The sequence below is a fragment of the Schistocerca nitens genome, chromosome 1 (genome assembly GCF_023898315.1).
Source record: "Schistocerca nitens isolate TAMUIC-IGC-003100 chromosome 1, iqSchNite1.1, whole genome shotgun sequence".
In the NCBI taxonomy this organism is placed as follows: Eukaryota; Metazoa; Arthropoda; class Insecta; order Orthoptera; family Acrididae; genus Schistocerca; species Schistocerca nitens.
In genome coordinates this window covers 833,782,047-833,796,059 of record NC_064614.1, presented here as the reverse complement: position 1 = coordinate 833,796,059, position 14,013 = coordinate 833,782,047, and the positions used below count along the sequence as shown (strand labels likewise).

At 46.2% G+C, this 14,013-nt stretch overlaps 1 protein-coding gene across 1 annotated transcript in view; it reads right to left on the bottom strand.

Moving 5' to 3' along the window:
• LOC126207568 (CLIP domain-containing serine protease HP8-like) overlaps nt 1-14,013 on the bottom strand; it is a 75,832-nt gene that overhangs the window by 22,808 nt on the left and 39,011 nt on the right. The gene's annotated exons all lie outside the window — the stretch shown is intronic.

The following is a 14,013-nucleotide window of genomic DNA, read 5'->3' as shown; positions in this document are numbered from 1 at the left end:
TGATAATACTTTTGATGTGTCGACCTGTACATTTTTTCCTCAGTCGAGTAACATTAATGCGGTCACCTGTCAAAAGCCTCAATAACTTCCCTTTTCGGAGCAGACCACTGCGAGACGTGCAGGAGCAGAGTCAGTGAGGTCCAGGAAGGTACCGAGAGCTGTGGCCAGCTGCGCTATGTCTTCCGGTTGAGGATCCACGACGCGAACAACCCGAATGAGGTGGTCCCACAGATTCTCGATTGGGTTTCAACCCGGGGAACTCGGTGGCCAGGACAGTACGGTAAACTCATCCTGGCGCTCTTCGAACCACGCAGGTACAGTGCGAGCTGTGCCACATGTCGCACTGTCCTGTTTGCAGATGCCATCGTGCTGAGGAAAAATAGACTGCGGGCAGGAGTCGACGTGGTCCCTAAGGATAGATGCGTACGTGTGCTGATCTATTGTACCCTCTAGATTGACGAAAACATTGAGGGGACGTCACCAAGACATTCCCCAGACCGTAAGGCTCCCTCTTCCGGCATGAACCCTTCCGACGATTGTTGCACGGTGTTTGCTTTCAGTCCGTTGGAGCATAAAATGTAAGTCATCTGAAAAGGTCACCTGCTGCTCTCAGTGGACTTACATCGCGGTACTGGCGTGCAAATTCCAGCCGTAGCAGCTGATGAACAGCAGTCAGCATGGTTTGCATGAAGTTGGTACCTGCAGCGGACGCCCATACGCAGCCACGTTCTCTGAACGGTCGTTGAGGAGGCACTGTTAGTGGCCCCATGGTTCATAGGGGCCGTCAGTTGTTTGATAGTTGCACGTCTATTCGCCCGCGCACACCTCCGGAGCCGCCGTTCACCCCTGTCATCTATGTATGGCCTGTGGTACCTGTTTTGCGCGTTTTTGCCATGCACAGTATACTTTAACCACGGTGGCACGCAAAACAATCAACAACAAAAAATGGTTCAAATGGCTCTGAGCACTATGGGACTTAACTTCTAAGGTCATCAGTCCCCTAGAACTTAGAACTACTTAAACCTAACTAACCTAAGGACATCACTCGCATCCATGCCCGAGGCAGGATTCGAACCTGCGACTGTAGCGATCGCGCGGTTCCAGACTGTAGCGTCTAGAACCGCTCGGCCACCCCGGCCGGCCGTAAGCAACAAACTTAGCGATTCTGAAACGCTTTCATCCTTGGCCTAAAAGCCAATGATTATGCCCTTTTGGACGTCAGATGAATCGCTCCCTTTCTGCAATACGAAAACGACTGCACCGTTTTCCACGTTCCTACGACACGCTTTGTATTACCCACACTGCTATTGCTGACACCTGCCGTCTGAGTAGTTACTGCACGCTGACGTCGGACATAGGCGGTGGTCATATTATTGTGACTGGATCGAGTATAATCACGCAGGCCTATTTTTCTCACGATGCCACGGGCACGTAACTTCTTAAAACCACCTGACTCCTAATTTTGTTTTTTGTCGTTTGCCGTTGGTTCTCTACGGCACAATGCAAGTTAAAAATTCTTCCCGTGCTTAAAATGTAGATATGGAAGCCTCGTTTTTCATCTCCTGTTATGTGGAATATTTGTATATCATTTTATGCATCTACGGTGGCAGTTGCAGGCCTCTTAAGAATTACCTAATGTAAGGGCCGAATAGAGTCGAGGACTTAATAATGTTCTTATTAGCAATTGGAGCGGCATATCATTAATTGAAGATATAGTTGCGTAATCAGCACCCTCCCAACATGGAGAAACTAGTAAACCAAATTTATGAGAAAACTATTGTAACCTACACATTTTCCTTGCTTCTCCACATAATCAACGTTCAGATGTAAGCTTTTATATCTGTTGAGTTGAAAATTGATTCTGCATACAGCTCTACGCCTGAGACTGCAGCCGTTCCGGCAGGGCATCTTATCAGAGTCAAAGCGCTGCGAGGCAATGTAAGAAGGTCAAACCGGGTTCACAGCTGTGTTGCTTGGAACGAGCTCCCTGTCACGATCTATCCTAAAGCATCGAATTCATCTCCTACTACAGGCGTAATTCGGTGTTGTCTTCATGGTCACAGTACAGTACACGAAGCGTGATGATAGGTTGAGGACGGAAGTGAATAGCACAAACTCTACTTAAATAAGAGTGACTACAGACTCAGATATGATGTATTTTGATAAAAATTCCACAAACACATTAATAACACTATTAAACCGAATAGAAAGGCACTGAAATAGATGAAAAGCGATCACATATGACGTAATTATTACTTGACCTGAAGACAACGCTTGTCCGATCACGAAAAAAAGTAGTAAGAGCACACATACAAAATGAAGAAATAACACATGTACTTGGGAGTGACCGAAAGAGATACCGTCTAATAATGGCACACGGCAGCAGAACGCGGCGACAGTGAGGCTTCGGTGGCCCGGATACTATCGTAATAACTACGAGTTGGCGGTTGATCTGACTGGCGTAGCTTGCGAGCAACGTGATCATTAACTTTTTTTCCGAGTGTAGAAGGCAGTTAATGGCAGTGCCGTGTGGTGTGCAGACTGACTGTACCAGCCACGGAAACATGTTTCGACGGCAGAGGAACACTGACCCCAATGACGCAGAGTCCTGCTGCGGACGATCGAAAGCGCGGAAGGCTGTAATTTTCAAAGCCAAACCAACTGTCCTCATCTGCCCAGCCCTCGGCAGGCTCAGTTAGATTAGGCTGCCAACATTTGCTTCTTTTAACGACCGCAACCGCTGCTCTGGGGCCTCACTTGGGTATTCATGCTCGAAAGAGATTTCAGACTTTCCACAAAGGGCCCTCTAACAACTGAAAAGGTCACCGTGGCAAAAATATCTAATTTTTTAATTAATTACAGTTACAACCAGTAAAAAATTATAATTACCTCTACACTGTCTATTCCGTACTTCTCGTCCGCGATCGAAACACACACAAAATCAAATTACAGTCAAAATTAAATACTTGTGTGTGTGTGTGTGTGTGCGGCTGTATGTCTCCACTATAGTGATGCTGTTTTGTCTCCGCGTTTGCATAGGAAACCCATGTCTTGTCACGGATAACGATTCTGTTCAGCGGACAGTCTCCCTCCGCACCTTAACGAAAAAGAGTCCAGAGATGAAGTCATCCGTTCACTACTGTGGTTCTCCTAAATAAATTTTGGAAACCAACAAGTACGGAACTTCTGGTACCCTAATTACGTAGTCTCGATCTCACGCAAAACTTTCCGAGGAACCTGTTGAATGTTCTCCGACAGTTGACGTATCGTGGAACTCTGGTTTCGATGCCCAGATTTTTCCCTCGATCCAGAATTGAATTATCATCAAATGGAATTAATAATTACAATATTTTAGAGATACATTTGTTGAGACGCAATGTGGTATAAAAAATTCTTGGATTTCTTGCTGCGTCAATTCAGGGTGCAGCCTCGAGCTTTCGATGATTATCTCCATCGTCCTCGTCAGGAGCCAATGGCTGTGTAAACTGCTACCGTTGTGGCCTTATGTAGCCCATAGACGACTTCCGATTCATCGGTAATTACGTAATGCTGTCGCAGATGGTGTCAACGTCTGCGCTGGTGGCGCCAGCGAATATATTTGCCTGTTCTCTGCATCGAGAACTCGCTAAGACTGTATCCGCTGTCGCGCTTGAAGTTCTTTTCGCACATTCGTATTTCTACAGCCTCTTTTATTACCGTACCTCGGTATATAGGAAACTGGTACAGAACTATTGTTTCCTCAAACATCATTTTGTGCTTGTTTGTGAGGCTGTGCTCAGCAACTGAGGATTTCTCCAGTTCTCGATTTTTAATATGCTGTTAATGTCCAACACAGCTGTCGAAAACAGTGTGAATGGACTGATCGATGTAATTTCATCCACACTCGTGACGGATGTCATAACTGTCAATGATGCAGAGGCCGAGACCTTAACAGAGCGTAGCATCTCCTTTATCTTCTTATGAGGTCGGAAAATAGGTGTAATATCTTGTGTTCCCAGGAGTCTGCCTACTTTGTTGGGCGTAGTGCCGCAGAAAAGAAAGAATACAATCGGTGGCTCATCACGCGAATTTTCAACCTTGAAGAACGGTGAATTCATATCACGTGAGCCACAGCCGTCCTTTCGGGACACGTACTTCAGATGGTTAACTTCTGAATCCAAGTGGTCCCCGTCAGGAACAGTTTTTGCTCTGTGTACCAGTGTATTTAAAACTGCTGTCTTCTGGACTGGAGGACGAAAATACATACGATATAAATCAGTGTGCGTCAGTTTGCGGTGCGCTGAGTTGCCGAGACACCCACCCGTCTTTCGTCGTACCAAAACATCTAAAAATGGCAGCCTTCCTTCTTTCTCTGTCTCCATATTGAACTGGATGCTTGGGTGAATACTGTTCGTATGTTCAAGGAAGTACTCAACGTTCGGACGAGTGACTTTGTGGCCAGACTATGCATGTCATCAACATAAGGATAGAATGAAGATGGACGAAAGGAAGCTAAATTTTATGCACGTCCCTCAAAATATTCCATTAAAAAGTTACCCAACTCTGGAGACAACGGAGAACCAATAGCCATTGCGTCAGTCATTTGGTAAAATTTACCGTCATACAAGAAGTAGGTGGCTCTCATAATATATTTGAACAGCTTTATTGCTTCAGGAGGAGTATGCTCTGTCAACAGATTCAATGTGTCCTTCAAAGGACCTTTCGTATATAGTTAGACTACAACCTCGCAGACTAAAATATCGTTTGGGCCAACTCTAATCTAATTTCTCAATGAACATCTGAAAGTTTTTGATGCGATGTTCACAGTGGACGGCTATCAGAGTCATCAACTTAGTTAAATATTTGACCAGCCTGTAGGTAGGAGGACCACGAGCGCTACCGATTGGCCTCAACGAAATACTTGCCTTGTGGACTTCAGGTAATCCTTAGCCCCTGCGAGGTCTAGGAGTTCGTGCACTAAGATTGATGATGACGTCCTCTGGTAGAACAGACTACTTCAGGATGCTAAAATGTGACTGATGGTAAGTCTTACATCTTTGGCGCCACTTGTTTCCGTTTCTGACGAGAACCACTTGGATTCCGAAATTAACTACCTGAAGCACGTGCTCCGAAAGATTGGTTATGGTTCACGTGATATGACATCAATGTTCGCCAAAGAAAGGAAACGTGAAAAGGTTGAAAATTTACCTAATGAGCCACCGATTGTATTTTACCTTTCTGCAGCGCTATGTCCAACAGAATAGGGTGAGTCCTGGGAAGACGACATAAAATACTCTATTTTACCTCCTAAGAAAATAAAGCAGATGCTACGCCCATTAAGGACAGTCTTGGCCTCAGGATCCCTGGAATTTGTGACATCCCCTGTGAGAACGGAAGCAATTAAATCGGCCTGACCATTCACTCTGCTTCCGACCGCTGTGTAGAACATCCAAGACTTATTACAAATCGAGATTGGAGAAATATTCAGTCGCTGAGCCCAGCTTCGCAAACAAACACAAAATACTGTTTGACGAAACGGAAGATTTGTCCCAGTTTTCTACAATTTGTATTAAAAGAACCTGTAAAAATAAGAGCGTGCGAGAAGAACTTCAACCGCGACAGTGGACATAGACTTAGCGGTGCACAGAGGCGAGTTCTCGATGTAGAGAAGAGGAAGGTATACCAGGTGAAGAGGTATGTAACCGGAATTTCCCTAGAGATGGTGTTAGACGTCCGTGAGGGACCTTAGAGACATCGTTTGCAGCGCCATCTGCTTCCTGTAACGGTTGACGACGAATATCAACACCCAGTAACCCAAGTTCCATACACAGGTATCTGTTTCAAACCCGTAAAAATGTCGAGCTTTGTGCCTACGAACTAAGATTTGCCGACAGCATTGGTTTTCTGTTTGAAGAAAACTGCTGCAGAATCGCATCGAATGCTTCTTGAAGCTTTTGGCGAACATACTCTTGGGAAAACACAGTGTTTCGAGTGGTTCAAAAAATTCAAAAGTGATTATTTTGACGTGAGAAACGACGAGCGTGGGAAACCACTGAAAAAGTTCGAAGACAACGAATTGCAGACCTTATTGCATGAAGATGGTACTCAGACTCAACAGGAACTCGCGGAACAACTGACTGTGACGCAGAAAGCCGTTTCTCTTCGGTTGAAAGCTATGGGAAAGGTGCAGAACGTGGGAAAATATGTTCCGCATGAATTGAGTGAAAGACAGCAAGCCAATCGAAAGACCACTTGTGAAATGCTTCTCGCTAGATACAAAAGAAGGTCGTTTCTCCATCGAATAGTGAAAGGTGATGAAAAATGGATATATTTTGAAAATACTACGCGCCGTAAATCATGGATGAATCCAGGCAAACCATCGGCATCCACTGCAAGACCAAATCGCATTGGAGAGAAGACAATGCTCTGTGTTTGGTGGGATCAGAAGGGTGTCATCTATTATGAGCTCCAAAAACCTGGTGAAACCGTTAAAACCGATCGCTACCAATAGCAAATGATCGATTTAAATCGATCATTACGTGAAAAACGACCGGAATATGGTTCTCCAGATTTGGCTCCGTCCAATTATCGTCTATTTGCATCACTGGGACACGCTCTCGCTAAAAATTGCTTCAATTCGTACGAAAATGTACGAAAATGGCTCGCTGGCTGGTCCGCCTCAAAAGGAGAACCGTTTTTATGGCGTGACATTCATAGCCTGCCGGAGAGTCGGGAGAAATGTATAAGTAGCAATGGAGATTATTCTGAATAAAATATTGTTTATTAATTTCAAACAACATACTTGTAATTATTGCAACCAAATTCCGGTTTCATACTTCTACATCTGGTATTCGTCGCTATGTTCACGTTACGATGGGAGCGGTGGCCAGCACAGACGTTGACACCATCTGCGATAGCACTGCGTAATTACCGACCAATCAGAAGTCATCTGTGGGCTACATAAGGCCACAACAACAGCAGTTTAGACAGTCGTTTGCTCCTGACGAAGACGATGGAGGTAAGCGTCGAAAGCTCGAGGTTTTACCCAGAACTGACGCGAAAAGAGGTCCAAGAATTCTGTATACAGATTCGTTTATTACTGAAGTTACGTCTTCGCTTAAAATTAAGAGTTGTGTCGTCAAATGAATGCGAATTTATGATCTTCCAAAATATTTTCTGAAGCTACCACAAACCCGTTTAGAAACCAGTTAATGACAAAGTAGAAACATTGAGACACAAGGAAATCTTGTATGAAGTTGTACTCTTCTGGAAATCTGCGTTTCAGAAGTGAATGCTTTCAGCTGTGGCGCAGCTGTGCTAGCGACAATCTGTCGCTGCAGATAGCCCGACTATCTCGCAAAACGTGAGAAAGTCAGTACTGGCAAGAGGAGATAGGTGCCTGCAGGCAACGGGTGAGCTTACTTCTACTTATCTGTGTCCACGGGAGAGTGTCCTCATGGAACTACAAGAAGACATATTTCCTTTTACTCGGCTGACTGTTGTTGTTAGTGGATTTATTTTTTGCAATAAATTATACGGAAAGGTAAAAGACAGAAATGATATGCTTGTCCACTAAAACGCAAATGGTGGAAAGCCTGTCAGTATCATGGGCATGAGACCATGTGATCGCTAGTGAACAGGATTATTCAGAAACTAACTGCTTTTATTACAGCATATCAGAGCCAATTGGACCACGTGGGGCATGAAAACACAAGAAACCCCTTTGCAATCTGATGCTGCAACACAGAGGAAACAGTGATGATAACTTTACCAGTTCATTTACAAACAGACCAATTTGGAGTTTCTTGAGATCTTTTCAATCGATGGATGAAGACACAACAATGACGGGGACTATCAACATCACAAGCGGGATAAGTGCGCCACGTGACCACCGGTCACTTAAGTCGGCTACATGGGAAACTATCGATGGAAGGCCACGACGTTGAGATCACGAATTTGCTTCAGACTCTGTACACTTTTAGTGGATCACTAAAACAACATAACGTGCAAGTAGTAAGGTGCATTACTCTGGCAATTCTGAGGAAACGGCAACAGATGTTTTACGCGTCTATTATGTCACAGATGTATTTGTGGAAGATATCAATAGACACAAGTCACTGTGGTCAAGCGGGTAGCGTTCCCGCGTTGCAAGAAGGTCGTGGAAGAGGCGACGGTTCGAATTCTATTTCCGTTTACTTTTTAATCTATATTTCTTTCATCACTGGTCACATTATTTCATTTATATGACATCTGATAAATAATACAACGAAAAAAGCGCACGTGCATTTTGACGAAGTTGTAGTGAATTTCGTGAGTTATTTGACTATTTGCTATTTGTAATTCAATTTACAAGGACAAGCCGCGCTGGACTGGCCGAGCGGTCCAAGGCGTTGCAGTCATGGACTGTGCGGCTGGTCCCGGAGGAGGTTCGAGTCCTCTCTCGGGCATGGTTGTATGTGTTTGTCCTTAGGATAATTTAGGTTAAGTAGTGTGTAAGCTTAGGGACTGATGACCTTAGCAGTTAAGTCCCATAAGATTTCACACACATTTGAACGTTTTTACAAGGACAAGGGATAGCCGACCGGAGTGGCCGAGCGGTTCTAGGCGCTACAGTCTGGAACCGCGCGACCGCTACGGTCGCAGGTTCGAATCCTGCCTCGGGCATGGATGTGTGTGATGTCCTTAGGTTAGTTAGGTTTAAGTAGTTCTACGTTCTAGGGGACTGATGACCTCCAAAGTTAAGTCCCATAGTGCTCAGAGCCATTTGAACCATCATTTGAACAAGGGATAGGCTTGGAAAGCCCAAGTGAAACTTCGATAAATAATTATGCGAATGACGTCATTTACAATCAGTAGTATAGTAAGTCAAATGTGTCAGACTACAAGAGTAATGTACAGTTACTCGTCGGATATGCTATCGACATCACACGTCGCAGGATGGTATTTGTCGTAGACATGGAAAACATAAATTAAAACTTCATGCAAATACTTTATGCAAATACATATTTCTTTTCACTATATTATCTCTCAAATGACACAGAAATTAAATAATATGAGCAGTGATGAAAAAATAGATTAATAACTAAGTGTGAATGGGAGACGAATCGTCGCCTCATACACATGCGTCTTCTGAAGCTCGACTCTTGTCACTTGACCACCAATGGACTCCAACGTCCGTCACCTACACACAGATACGTAACGCACATAACAGACACGTAAAACTTCTCATGCGATTTTCGCGGAATTGCGAGAGTAGTGCACCTTACTACTTGCACGTTATGTTGTTTTAGTGGCCTACCAAAGGCGTACAAAGTTTGAAGTAAATACGTGATTCCTCCGTCGTGTCCTCCCCTTGTAAGAAGGTGACTTTATAAACGGCCACCGAGCCGGCCGCACCTAAGTCAGCTGATGGCCGTCCGGCGAAGTTTTCTTCGCCGGCGGCCTCATCGGTCGCTCCAGGTATGAGGATATGGCAATCGTCAGTAAACAAGAGAGGTTCTCCGATTAGGATGTAGCTATTGACAAGGACTCTATGGAGGTCGAGCGTCTTTCCAACGACTCCAAGAGGAAAAGAGAAGTGGCCACAGTGAGCGATGCGCTGCTAGTCTATCGCAACAGCGAGGGATTCATGGTACTCCCAAGAAGAAAGAGCTTGACGAATGCTGAGACAGCGCCTGCACCGCTGGTGTTAGAAACTGCGAATTCGTCCTCCGCACTCCGAGAAGACGACGCAACTGAAAAGGCCCAATAGCAATAACAGCAACAGCAGCAGCAGCAGCAAGAACAACCGCAGCAACAAGGTCAGAAGATACCTCCCACGGTGCTGCAATACAACGAGAATCATAGCACGCTAAAAACCCGACTAAGAAGAACCTTGACAAACTGCTTATTGACTTCTGTCGCGGGTTCTTCGGCCGACGTTCATCTAAAGATTTTACTGACTTTTCGTCAGCATGAGTGTCTGGCATTGTGAAAGCTTCATCCTCCACTGCCGTGGTGAACCTTACTGTGCCTTTCACTGCCAAGCAGGCAGGTGGAGACAAGTTGAAGCTTTCGCTTCGTACTTCCGCTGATTACGTCAAAGTCATTGACAAAGTTGGTGCCGAAAGCATCCCGTGCTATACGCTCCTGATGGTGAAGCCTAGTGAGTGGAAACCGTCATCAAAGGCATCCGCAGAACCGTCCCTGACGACGACATTAACGAGGAACTTCCAGAAGAAGGATATGCCACTACGAAATCGACTGGCTCACGATTCCAGGCACTGGGAAGACCTCACCAAGGCGAGCAGTCATTCTTCCAGGCACAGACTCGCCAAATTTTCTATATAGAGCGATTTTACCATCTTGTCGTCAAAGTTGAGAATCTGTAGCTGAGATCCTCTTCAGTGCTATAATTTCCAGGAATGCCATCACGTTACACGCCACTTATTATGCAGCCACGTTGCGCCAGGTGTGGTCAGGTTCATGAAGGAGGTCCCTGTCCGCTAGAACGTGAGAAACCTGCAATCTGCTGCCTTTTCCAGGGCTGCCACCCCTTTAGCTACAGGGGCTGACTCAAGCACAAAATGCTCGGCGACGGCAAGCTGGCCTCCCGCCACTCCGACCCAGGGCATCACCCAGAAGACATTAGCTGCTACGGCCCAAATATCGAAACTTTTATATGCTCCGCCGCGCCATCACCACGGCCATCAGCAGCCACAATCCACGCTTATGGAGCACCACTCGGCCTGAATTCGACTAGAACAATTTGTCTACAAGATTCGAGGAGCATCTACTACACTGCATGCATCGCAGCTAGCCGTGTGGAAATAAGGACTAGGAGAGCAGCCCTATGTTGTACCCCAATCCATGGGAGAACAAACAGAAGTCACTGTACTGGTACTTTCGCTTTGTCAGGCTGTCGCTGACCTCAAGGGTGCCACTGCTACCGTGACTGTGCAAGAAGCTGTTAGAAGCTTGTTTGTTCTCGCCACTGGAACTACTCACACTGGACATACCAAGGCGTATGCATTTTGACGACATGATCTTTGTGACTTGGAAGGACAATGGCTTATATCATCATATAAACGGATTCGAGCTCGTCCTGCGAGACATAAGACCCACATGAAGCCGACAGCGGTGCAGGCCATCATAGTGAACACGCTATCACGCTGACAGCCCTGCAGCCAGAGGTGGAACAGCTGTTTTCGTTAAAAGCTCTCTATGCCATTATGCAGCACCGTCGCCAATGTTCCGCATCATGGGATCCATTTCTATCACAGTGCAAATCAGGCATGGCATTGTCACTTTCACTGCCATTTACAGACCGCCTAAATGCCACCTGGCTGAAGAGGACGCCTTCGGTCTCTTCCCAACTAGGAGGAAGTGCGTCATTGCCAGAGACTTGAACGCAAAGCATGTGGTGTGACACTCCAGGACAATCAACTGCAGTGGCAAAGCTTTGTGTCGAGCAGCAGTTCATTCCAGGCTCTCGTGTGTCCTCCCAATGGGCCTGCCAGCTACCCTGCCAATGACACTTAGCCAGATGTCGTTGATGCACACATCGCCAAAGGAACCCAAGATTCATTACAATGAAGCAGTTTGGGAGATTCCCTTTGACCGTCTTCCAGTAGTGTACTCCATGGATGGACGACTTACCCCCACCTGAGGTCGCCTTCACACTGCCAGAACTTACTGGAGAGAGTACTGCCGACAGCTGCACTGTTGCATCGTCGAACATACGCTTGTTTCTGGCACCATTGTCGATGAGGCCCTCATTTGTATAACTACAGCCGTCACAGTCTTCTGGTTATCTCTAGGCCGACCCGGGGGACGACGCCCAGGAATTAGAGGCCATCAAAGAACAGAACGTCCGGCGAAACTTTCAAATCCCCATAGGAAAGCGCCTGGACCTGACCTCATCAGTGCACTGATGCCTAAGGTAATGCCCTAGTTGTTGTCACTTTCATACTTGCACATTTCATAGGACACTGACACAGAAGATTTTTCCCGGGTCCTGGAAGACGGCCATCGTCGTCGAAGTGTCCAAACTGGGGAAGAATCGTGCCGATCTTGCCAGCTTACAGCCCATTAACCTACTTTCTAATCTCAACAAGGCCTCCGAAAGGGGAATTTTGCTGCCGCAGCTCTCTGTACATCTGTCAAGCGAAGCTGTGTTGACTGCTGAGCAAGTTTGGATTTAGGGCAAGTTACTCTACACCTCTCCTGTTGTTTTGGGTTATTGAAAACGTTATCCAAGCCTTCGACAACAGAGAGAGCTGAGGCATGATGTCTCTCGCGCTTTCGATAGCGTTTGGCATCGGAGTATGATCTATAAACTTTTTACGCAAGGCCTGCCGAACTCATTGGTCCACCTCCTTGCCAACTATTTTGAGGAACTCTTCTCCGCATGTGGATCGATGACGCCACGTCAACGAGCGACCTTTTCTCGCCGCAGTCCCGCAGGGTTCGGTGTACTCTGCGTACACTGGAGACCTCCAATCGCCACCTCGTGTCAGCCGATACACATACGCCGACGAAACTGCCTTGTTATGTTGGCACCAGCAACGAGAAGCGATTCAACGCTGTCCTCAAGATGCTTGCTGGACTTTCGAATCTTGGGCGTCAACGTGACTGATCAAATTTAATGCCGCCAAAAGCAGGGCGCCCCTCCTCACAAAGAGATGCCGTGTCACAGTCGATGTTACTCTCTTCGCTACACCCACCCTCTGGATGTCAACAGCAAAGTACTTGGAGATCACCCTCGACTACCAACTCATGTGGAAACATCGATGACACTTATAGAAAACCTTCTGCCTTTCTGAGTGATATCTATCCTCTGATTAATGAGAGGTCGACCGTCTCAGTGGACTGTGGACTGAGGATCTTCCGAGCGACTGTGCGATACTTCATCGAACTGAGTACGACGTCACCCCGCTAAGCTGACTGCCGAATTCATCGTCTCGCTCTGTTGTATTTGTTACACGAGTGTTCGACTACAGCGATAGACTCGAAAAATTTACTGTGCTAGTCTGGCCTACGTCGTGTGAAACATCAACGTGCTGATATTATTATCGAGTGTACTGATTGCATCCTGTGATGGGATCTCAAATTCTGAAATTCAAGTGTCAGTTCCTTTTACTTTGTTTGTTTTCTTGTGCTTAATGTCAGATGGCGATTAACCGCGGTCGGCAACGCCTATATAAGGCAAGTGTCTGGTGCAGTTGTTAGATCGGTTACTGCTGCTACAATGGCGGGTTATCAAGATTTAAGTGAGTTTGAACGTGATGTTATAGTCGGCGCACGAGCGATGGGACACAGCATGTCCGATGAAGCGATGAAATGGGGATTTTTCCGTGCGACCATTTCACGAGTGTATCGTGAGTATCAGGAATCCGATAAAACATCAGATCTCCGATATTTCTGCTGCCAGAAAAAGAACCTGCAAGAACGGGACCAACGACGACTGAAGAAAATCGCTCAACGTGACAGAAGTATAATCCTTTAGAAAATTGCTGCAGATTTCAATGCAGGGCCATCAATAAGTGTCGGCGTGCGAATCATTCAGCGAACCATTATCGGTATAAGCTTCTGGATCCTAAGGCCCATTCGTGTACTCTTGATGACGACATGACACAAAGCTTTACGCTTCGCCTGGGCCCTTCAACACAGACATTGGATTCTTGATGACTGGAAACATGTTGCCCTGTAGGACTAGTCTCGTTTCAAATTTTTTCGAATGGATGCACGTGAACGAGTATGGAGACAACCTCATCAATCCATGGGCCTTGCATGTCAACAGGGGACTGTTGAAGCTAATGGCGGCTCTGTAGTGGTTTGGGGCATGTGCAGTTGGAGGGACCCCTAATACTTCTAGACACGACTGTGACAGGTGACACGTACGTAAGCATCCTGTCTGATCACCTGCATCCATTCATGTCCATTGTGCATTCCGACGGACTTGGGCAATTCCAGCAGGACAATGCGACACCCCACAAGTCTAGAATCACTACAGAGTGGCTCCAGGAACACTCTTCCGAGTTTAAACACCTCCGC